The sequence below is a fragment of the Copadichromis virginalis genome, linkage group LG1 (genome assembly GCF_057382275.1).
Source record: "Copadichromis virginalis isolate Kocher_CV1m ecotype Utaka linkage group LG1, C_Virginalis_male_GT1.1, whole genome shotgun sequence".
NCBI classification, from domain to species: domain Eukaryota; kingdom Metazoa; phylum Chordata; class Actinopteri; order Cichliformes; family Cichlidae; genus Copadichromis; species Copadichromis virginalis.
The window spans coordinates 25864358-25874094 of record NC_140618.1 but is presented as its reverse complement, the minus strand read 5'-3'; the positions used below and the strand labels follow the sequence as shown (position 1 = coordinate 25874094).

The 9737-nt window shown below is 45.6% G+C and overlaps 1 long non-coding RNA gene across 1 annotated transcript; it reads left to right on the top strand.

The window, feature by feature from the left end:
- Nucleotides 1-878: 878 nt before the first annotated feature.
- LOC146718860 (uncharacterized) lies at nucleotides 879-1885 on the top strand. The gene is made up of 2 exons (XR_014920453.1): nucleotides 879-913; nucleotides 997-1885. It is a non-coding gene; the product is annotated as an uncharacterized LOC146718860 (long non-coding RNA).
- Nucleotides 1886-9737: the final 7852 nt, after the last annotated feature.

The following is a 9737-nucleotide window of genomic DNA, read 5'->3' as shown; positions in this document are numbered from 1 at the left end:
GAGGAAAGCGGGGAGGATCATCAAGGACTCCAGTCACCCCAGCCATAAACTGTTCAGACTGCTTCCATCAGGAAGGAGGTTCTGCAGCATCCGGTCCCGTACCAGCAGACTGAGAGACAGCTTCTTCCATCAGGCCATCAGACTGCTGAACACGTCATAGACACCTCAGCTTCACTACTGGAACTTCAACATTATGCACTCCACACTGTATATAAATGCCACTTGTTTTGCACATATTCAACTCTGTATATTTTATATATTTTATTATTATTATTATTATTATTATTATTATTTTATTTTATTTTTTTATTATTTTTTTACTATTTAATTTGTAAAAATGTGTATACACACACACACACACACACACACACACACACACACACGTAGGAAAATATTTAGTATACTCATCCAGAAATGCATACACTATTATATATTGTACATATATTTATTAGTTTCAGGTTGGCCATTCTTGTATTTTGCTCGTTTGTGTTGTTGTGTTTGCACATCTCTGTTGCTTGTGGGGCTCGCACACAAGAATTTCACTCGTGTAGCCCAGATGAAAAAAATCATACTTATTCTCTTTATATTAACTGTCCACATCAACAAGCGTCGTATTTCCTATGACCATTGAATGCACCTCTCAGTTCACCCCACGTGAGGGCACCTAGCTCAGCAACCAATCAGAGCCTACCCAGGCCGCATTGACCCTGTCAGCCAGGAAGTGAGGTGGAGGTGCATGGTGTCCCGGGTTTTTTCTCATCTCAGCAAGAGGAGTGGAGGCATCTACTACTCAAACCGAGAAATCCACGGACAAAAGAGAGGAAAACTCAGGATTGAGAGGAAGGAAAGCCAGCGCACTTACCTGCTGGAAGTCCAGAGTCGAGTGGCTGGATGAAGGAGAGAGGCAACGTCGGTAAGACGAGTGTTATTCTGATGGAAAAAACTTGTAGAGACTTACCGTCGCGATCATGCTAATGCTAGCTCGGTGTCTCACAGGCTAACCACTCACCTTTCATCCGGAGAGCTGCTGCAATTCCAACGCCAGTGTGTGTTGGGCTTTTGTGAAACAGAGCAACGGTGAGCAACATGTTCTTAGCTGCTCTAAAGCTAAATTTTGTCAGTTCACTGTGAGTTTAAAGTAATCTAGAGGGTAATTTTTAGTGCATTTCTCTCTCACGAATAGGCCTATAGCGTGGAGAAATTAAGCACACTGCTTTAATGCCTCTGAACTGAACTCATATGTATATTTTGTTGCTTATTTGCACATAGTTCTGAATTTGTTATGGTGTATTGTATTTTGAGTGTCAATGGTTACTTACCATAAGTATTGTTTAATTAATGTTTACATGAATAGAGAAATATTTGAGCAACTTAGATGTTTAGTTCTCATAATTGATATGCTTGAAAATTGAATGTTGTACAACAGAACTGTGAGATTTGATAAGATTTAAGATGTTGATGCAATGAATATGAGGTGATGCAATATTTTGATTTTGTATTTTAACCTTAAACAATGCATCTGAAACAGACTGATTAGAATGTACATTTTATGACCTGGATTATAGGTCAGGTTTTTTGGAGAGGACGGAAAAGTCCAAGGACCAGGACGATATTCTGGTTGTGATAGATGGCGAGCCAACCACTTTGAGGACGATCTACCCCAAAGAAGATACACACCACACACTCATACATTCCAGTTACATTCACAAGGACCTTTGAAGTTGGCTATCGCCAGCTTAACTCTAAATTCTTAAAGGGCCCCAACGAGTACTTTTATTTTGTTGAGTGTGCACACTATTTATTTTATTTTATACTTTATCTGTACAAATTGGACAAATACCTGTTATACTTTGTAACAATACAAGAGTGGCTACTCAAAAGTTAACATTGTGTCCAGGTCATTATTGCTGCTCAATACTTTGGCTCCATACGAATTTGGTGTCTTCTGATTCTGGCCAGGGTCTTATTACGAGCCCAAGTAATTATTGCGCTGTAATTCACCTTTATACCTTAAAGTTGGTTACAGAAGTGGCGAGCCAGCCAGGAGCCAATTGATTTGAGCATCAATATTGAGGCAATGACCAGCATGGATTTCATACAAAAGTCTGGTGTCAAAATACCTAATGCGGTTGTTGTCACTGGGATAACACAGGTATCTGAGAAAGATGAACAGGTCATTGACTTTCTGAAACAGTATGGTAAAATCACAAGAGTCCTTTTTGTTGATGATTCACTGTCCAACTTCTACCAAAACCTGATCGTAGAATACTCTAGCAGTTCAGCCTTACAAGGTTTAGAACCTCGTTTACCATACACATACACAGCACAAGCTGATCCCAGCGTTGTCTATGAAATTAAAACACTCAGTAGCATGTACACTACCACGGTTGGGAGTAATGTTACAAAAACCTACTTGGCGGAACTCAAGGAACTAGCCAAGCTGAGTGGCAAAGACTACGGTGAGGTGCTGAAGGAGATGATGTGTCAGATTGGGGAGGATGTTGAAGCCATGCGACCTACCACTGAAGAACCTTCTCCCACGTATGTCGAGACCACTGTTGTATCTCCGCCTGCTTCTAAAGAGCGACAGTGTCACACCTCACATTCAGATGTTACACCAAGTGATACTGGTGCCACTGATGATGTTCCCCTCACTAATGGAAGGAGAGCAGCGTCCCTCTCAGTAAGTGACTTGAACCCACCTGACATTCAGAAGGTTGTGGTAGAGCATATCGTACGAAGGCAAGATGTTGTCCCACACATCCAGTCCCAGGTGAGACTCCGTTCCTTCTCCGGTAAGGTTCCCAGACCTAACAATGAAACTGATTATGACACATGGCGCACACAAATTGAACTGCTCCAAAATGATCCCAGCATGTCCCCCCTGCAAATATCCAGAAAGATCCATGAGAGCCTGCTCCCACCAGCAGCTGATATAGTTAAGAGTTTGCGGCCTGAGTCACCACCTGTGACTTATTTGCAGCTTCTAGATTCAGCCTTTGGCACTGTAGAAGATGGTGAGGAACTTTTCGCTCAATTCCTGAACACCCTTCAAGATCCAGGTGAGAAGTCATCCACTTACCTTCACCGGCTACAGCTAGCATTAAACAGAGCCACGAAGAGGGGGGGAGTCGCATGTGAAGAAGTGGACAAACATCTACTTAAACAGTTCTGCAGGGGATGTTGGGACAACGACCTACTCAGCGCCCTGCAACTTGAGCAAAAGAAGAGCAGCCCACCCCAATTCTCAGACCTGTTGTTAATGATTCGCTCTGAGGAAGATCGACAGCAAGCAAAAACTAACCGTATGAGAAAACACATTGGCACCACAAAGCAGAGAACTCAGTTACAGTTCCAGGGTGCACATGTTTGTGAACCAGAGGAGAAACATGGGAGTAGCATTGCTGCTATTGAGGATCTGCGAAAGCAGGTGGCGAGTCTGCAAAGTCAACTAACTACATTCATGTCACAGAAAAAAACAAAGTTTGCAAACAGCAAGGACCCTGCAGGGAAGCCGCAGAGTAAGATGTCAAAGCCACATGGTGTAGATGGACGTATGCAAAGACAGACTTCAAAGAGGCAAAGGGGCAGACCCAAGCCCTGGTATTGTTTCAACTGCGGTGAAGATGGACATATCGCTCCATGCTGTGTTGACCCCGCTAACCCCAACCTAGTAGCAGAAAAAAAGAAGCAGTTGGAGGAGAAACAACGCCAGTGGGAAGCGCGAGATTGTACAGATTCACCTTTAAACATCTAACAGTTCCTGTTGTGGGACAAACAGGAGCTGAGGAGAGTCAACAACGTCCCTCAGACGTAAACAATGGTGACAAAATCACAGCTGAGGTTAACAAAGTAAGTACCCCAGCAAAGACTGTCAAAGCACAAACATGTTCTGGCTTAAACCATTCAGAGCAGAACCAATCTTTCCAACTCCCTAAACAGTTGATTGGTACCAGAAGTACAGCTCAAGTGACTGTGAGAGGTGAAGAAGTCAACTGTCTTCTTGACTCAGGCTCCCAAGTTACCACTGTTCCTGAGTCATTTTACCAGCAGCACCTTTCAGAGCAAAAGATCAAGCCACTACATGACCTCTTAGAAGTGGAAGGTGCTAATGGCCAGCTAGTGCCTTACTTTGGCTATATAGAAATGACCATAACTTTTCCAAAGGACTTTATAGGTGTTCCAGTAGATGTAAACACACTTGCTTTAATCGTCCCTGACACTTCACAATCCCTCATGCTCATAGGCACAAACACCCTAGATGTACTGTTCGACATCTACTCAGAGACTGACTTAGCCAATCGTCAACCCCTCCCACATGGCTACAAAGTAGTCTTCAAAATCATTGAGTTGAGACGGAAGCAGACAAGTGACACCCATCAGGGGGTAGTGAAGCTACTTGGCAAGATGCCTCAAGTCATTCCAGCTGGTTCAACTGTAGTGGTGGAGGGAGTCGCCCTTGGCGAGGGCCTTCAGGATGAAAAATCAGTTGTAATTGAGTACCCATCATCGTCCCCCTTGCCCGGTGGCCTGCTACTTAAAGCCGGTCTGGTGGACTTTCCCCAGCGGCGGCCCCACAAGTTGCCAGTTGTTATAAGCAACGAGTCTGACCACGACATTGTCATCCCTGCCAAGTGTACTATTGCAGAGGTTAGTGCTTATCAGACCATCCTATTAAAGGAACACAACAAGACCAAACAGTCAGAACTATCCCAGAGAACTCCAGAGACTCCGTCTTTCCAAGAGCCCACCATAACCTTCAATTTTGGTGACTCCCCAGTTCCATTGGAATGGAAACAGCGCATCACTCAGCAGCTCAGCGGCATGCCTGAGGTGTTTGCACAGCACGACCTGGATTTTGGCCGGACGGACCAGGTGCGACATCATATAAAACTTTCGGATGGCACGCCTTTCAAACTACGTGCCCGGCCAATCCACCCACGGGACATTGAGGCTGTCCGGAAGCACATTCAGGAACTCCTTGATGCAGGAGTTAGTAGAGAGTCAGAGTCCCCATTTGCGTCACCCATAGTGGTAGTCCGGAAAAAGAACGGCCAAGTCCGGTTGTGCATCGATTATAGGCGTCTAAACCTTCAGACTATAAAAGATGCGTACAGCCTTCCGAAGCTAGAGGACACATTCTCAGCCCTCAATGGTTCACAGTGGTTCTCTGTTCTTGATCTAAAATCAGGGTACTACCAGATCGAGGTCGAAGAAGCAGACAAACCGAAGACGGCCTTTGTGTGCCCTCTCGGCTTCTGGGAGTTCAACAGAATGCCTCAGGGTGTAACGAACGCCCCTAGCACGTTCCAGCGGTTAATGGAGCGGTGCATGGGGAATATGCATTTGAAGGATGCATTGGTCTTTCTTGATGACGTGATAGTATTCTCCCGAACCCTTGAGGAACACGAAGAAAGACTCATGAAAGTGCTCACTCGTCTAAAAGAGTTTGGGTTAAAGCTGTCACCAGAGAAATGTGTCTTCTTCCAGACTTCAGTCCGTTATCTGGGACATGTGGTCTCCAGAAATGGAGTTCGGACTGACCCTGAGAAGATTTCGGCCCTTAAAACATGGCCTGTCCCACAGACCCTGCGAGAGTTAAAGTCGTTCCTTGGTTTTGCTGGGTATTATAGAAGGTTCGTTAAGGGGTATTCCAGCATTGTGAAACCTCTCCACAACTTAATTTCAGGGTACCCACCTAGCCACAAGAAATCAAAAGTAAATGCAAGACAAAGTGCACATCAGTACCATGACCCAAAAGACCCTTTCGGAGGTCGCTGGACGCCAGCTTGCCAGGAAGCCTTCGAGTCAGTCATCCAAAGTCTCACCACTGCCCCTGTACTTGCCTTCGCTGACCCCCAGAAACCCTATATACTGCACACCGACGCCAGTACCACCGGGCTTGGTGCTGTATTGTATCAGGAGCAAGAGGGACAACTTAGAGTCATAGGCTATGCAAGTAGAGGGCTGTCACGGAGCGAAAATCGCTATCCAGCGCACAAGTTGGAGTTTCTGGCGCTCAAGTGGTCAGTTACAGAAAAGTTCAGCGACTATCTCTACGGCAACCACTTCACTGTTGTAACGGATAGTAATCCGCTGACTTACATTCTGACTTCAGCAAAACTTGACGCAACTAGCTATAGGTGGCTAGCAGCACTGTCCACATTCTCTTTCAAACTCCTCTATCGTCCAGGGAAGCAGAATGGAGATGCGGATGGATTATCACGCAGACCACACGGAGGGCTAGCGGACGACCTGAAATCACAAAAAGAGATTGAACGCATACAACAGTTCACTCAAGATCACCTTTGTGATCCAGACAACATCAATGCTGTAAATCAGTCTGTGGTGAAAGCAATCTGTGAGAGGCAGTTCACCTACAGCGTCAGTCCTGACAATGAAAGAGAGGCAGATGCAGATTGTGTTGCCTTGGTGGAGGTGCTTGCTGTGTCTCCTAGTGCTGTACCTGATAGCTATGGGCAAGAGGAACAGTTTGGAGGTCTGCCAACCATTCCCCATCTAACTGAGGCAGAGCTGGCAGACGAGCAAAAAGCCGATCAGTGTATAAAGCATGTTATTTCTCAGATCGAATATGGGGACACACCACCTCCAACCGTGCGCACACAGTTCCCTGAGCTTCCACTGCTCCTCCGAGAGCTTAACCGTCTTGAGCTCCGCAACAATGTCTTGTACCGGCGACGCCAAGAGGGGTCCCAGAAAACCTACCAGCTTGTACTTCCAGCTGAGCTTCGCAACACAGTTCTCACCAGCCTGCATGACCATATGGGTCACATGGGAGTCGACCGTACACTGGACCTTGTAAGGTCAAGATTTTATTGGCCAAGGATGGCTTTGGACGTGGAAAGGAAAGTGAAGACGTGTGGCAGGTGCGTGCGGAGGAAGGCACGGCCTGAAAGAGCGGCCCCCTTGGTCAACATTAATACGACACGACCTCTTGAACTCTTGTGCATGGACTTCTTGTCCCTGGAAGCTGACAGGAGTGGAACCAAAGATATATTGGTGATCACGGACCACTTCACTAAATTTGCAGTTGCTATCCCAACACCTAATCAAAAGGCCCGCACAGTGGCAAGGTGTCTGTGGGAGAACTTTATGGTACACTATGGCATCCCAGAAAAATTGCATAGTGACCAGGGTCCAGATTTCGAGTCCCGCACAATCAAGGAGCTCTGTCAGGTGGCTGGTATCCACAAGGTGAGGACAACCCCATACCATCCTAGGGGCAATCCTGTGGAACGATTTAATCGTACCTTGCTTGATATGTTGGGAACTCTCCGTGATCAAGATAAGTCCTGTTGGCGTGACCATGTAAGACCCCTGGTCCACGCTTATAACTGCACCAGGAATGAAGTGACTGGTTTCTCCCCGTACGAACTGATGTTCGGACGCCAACCTCGGTTGCCAGTTGACCTTGCATTCAACCTGCCAGTGCAAGAGGAACAACACTCATCTCACTCTGAATATGTGCAAAAACTCAAGTCACGTCTCAAAGAAAGCTACAAGTTAGCTATGGACAAGGCTGCAAAGATGGCTCACAAGAACAAAATGAGGTTTGACAGACACGTAACTGCCTCAGACTTGGAAGCTGGAGATCGGGTATTGGTCAGGAATGTCCGTATCCGGGGCAAACATAAGATTTCAGACAAGTGGGAACACACTGTGCATGTAGTGGTGAGAAGGGCAGGCAACCTCCCAGTATATACAGTTAAGCCTGAAAACAAAGATGGTCCCCTAAGAACACTACACCGGGATCTGTTGCTACCATGTGGCTACCTACCTGTGGAGGAAAGCAGTGAGCATGTACAGAAGCCAGTGTCACGCAGGCCAAGAACCCGTGCAAATCCAGCGCTAGAGGAAGAGAACTCCTCAGACGAAGAAGATGATTTGCTCATTCCTGTTTGGTTGAGTTCCCCTGTCCACACAGTGAGTGAGAGTCCTGTAAATGTTCCTGATATTGACAACCCACCTGTTTTTGACAGCCAATCTGATTTTGGCAACATACCTGATATGCCTAACAGTACTACAGATGATACTGAGTACTTATCTACCAATGGAGTCACACCGACCGAACAAGTGGATGAAATAACCTTAACTGAAACTGACTCACCTGTTGATGACCCAGACGTCCAAGAAAGGCAACTTCCATTTCAGGAGGCTGGCACCAGAGGTGCGAATTCTGAGGAGAGAGTGGAGGAGATAGTCCCAGTGGATACAAGGGAAAACATGGATACAAATGATTCTGTAAGGAGATCTGAGAGAAACCGTCGTCCGCCACGACGGCTTGACTATACGGAGCTAGGCAATCCTCTGATCACTGCAGCAAAATCATTCTTGCAAGGACTGTCTTCAGCTTGGGCCGATGTCATCAGTGATGGTGAAGAGCCTGCTTCGCCCTCTTCCTTGACCCGTCAAATAATCATCATTTAACTGTCTACCATGCACAGGGACGTGCATGAGTTCAGGAGGGGAGGGTGTAGCCCAGATGAAAAAAATCATACTTATTCTCTTTATATTAACTGTCCACATCAACAAGCGTCGTATTTCCTATGACCATTGAATGCACCTCTCAGTTCACCCCACGTGAGGGCACCTAGCTCAGCAACCAATCAGAGCCTACCCAGGCCGCATTGACCCTGTCAGCCAGGAAGTGAGGTGGAGGTGCATGGTGTCCCGGGTTTTTTCTCATCTCAGCAAGAGGAGTGGAGGCATCTACTACTCAAACCGAGAAATCCACGGACAAAAGAGAGGAAAACTCAGGATTGAGAGGAAGGAAAGCCAGCGCACTTACCTGCTGGAAGTCCAGAGTCGAGTGGCTGGATGAAGGAGAGAGGCAACGTCGGTAAGACGAGTGTTATTCTGATGGAAAAAACTTGTAGAGACTTACCGTCGCGATCATGCTAATGCTAGCTCGGTGTCTCACAGGCTAACCACTCACCTTTCATCCGGAGAGCTGCTGCAATTCCAACGCCAGTGTGTGTTGGGCTTTTGTGAAACAGAGCAACGGTGAGCAACATGTTCTTAGCTGCTCTAAAGCTAAATTTTGTCAGTTCACTGTGAGTTTAAAGTAATCTAGAGGGTAATTTTTAGTGCATTTCTCTCTCACGAATAGGCCTATAGCGTGGAGAAATTAAGCACACTGCTTTAATGCCTCTGAACTGAACTCATATGTATATTTTGTTGCTTATTTGCACATAGTTCTGAATTTGTTATGGTGTATTGTATTTTGAGTGTCAATGGTTACTTACCATAAGTATTGTTTAATTAATGTTTACATGAATAGAGAAATATTTGAGCAACTTAGATGTTTAGTTCTCATAATTGATATGCTTGAAAATTGAATGTTGTACAACAGAACTGTGAGATTTGATAAGATTTAAGATGTTGATGCAATGAATATGAGGTGATGCAATATTTTGATTTTGTATTTTAACCTTAAACAATGCATCTGAAACAGACTGATTAGAATGTACATTTTATGACCTGGATTATAGGTCAGGTTTTTTGGAGAGGACGGAAAAGTCCAAGGACCAGGACGATATTCTGGTTGTGATAGATGGCGAGCCAACCACTTTGAGGACGATCTACCCCAAAGAAGATACACACCACACACTCATACATTCCAGTTACATTCACAAGGACCTTTGAAGTTGGCTATCGCCAGCTTAACTCTAAATTCTTAAAGGGCCCCAACGAGTACTTTTATTTTGTTGAGTGTG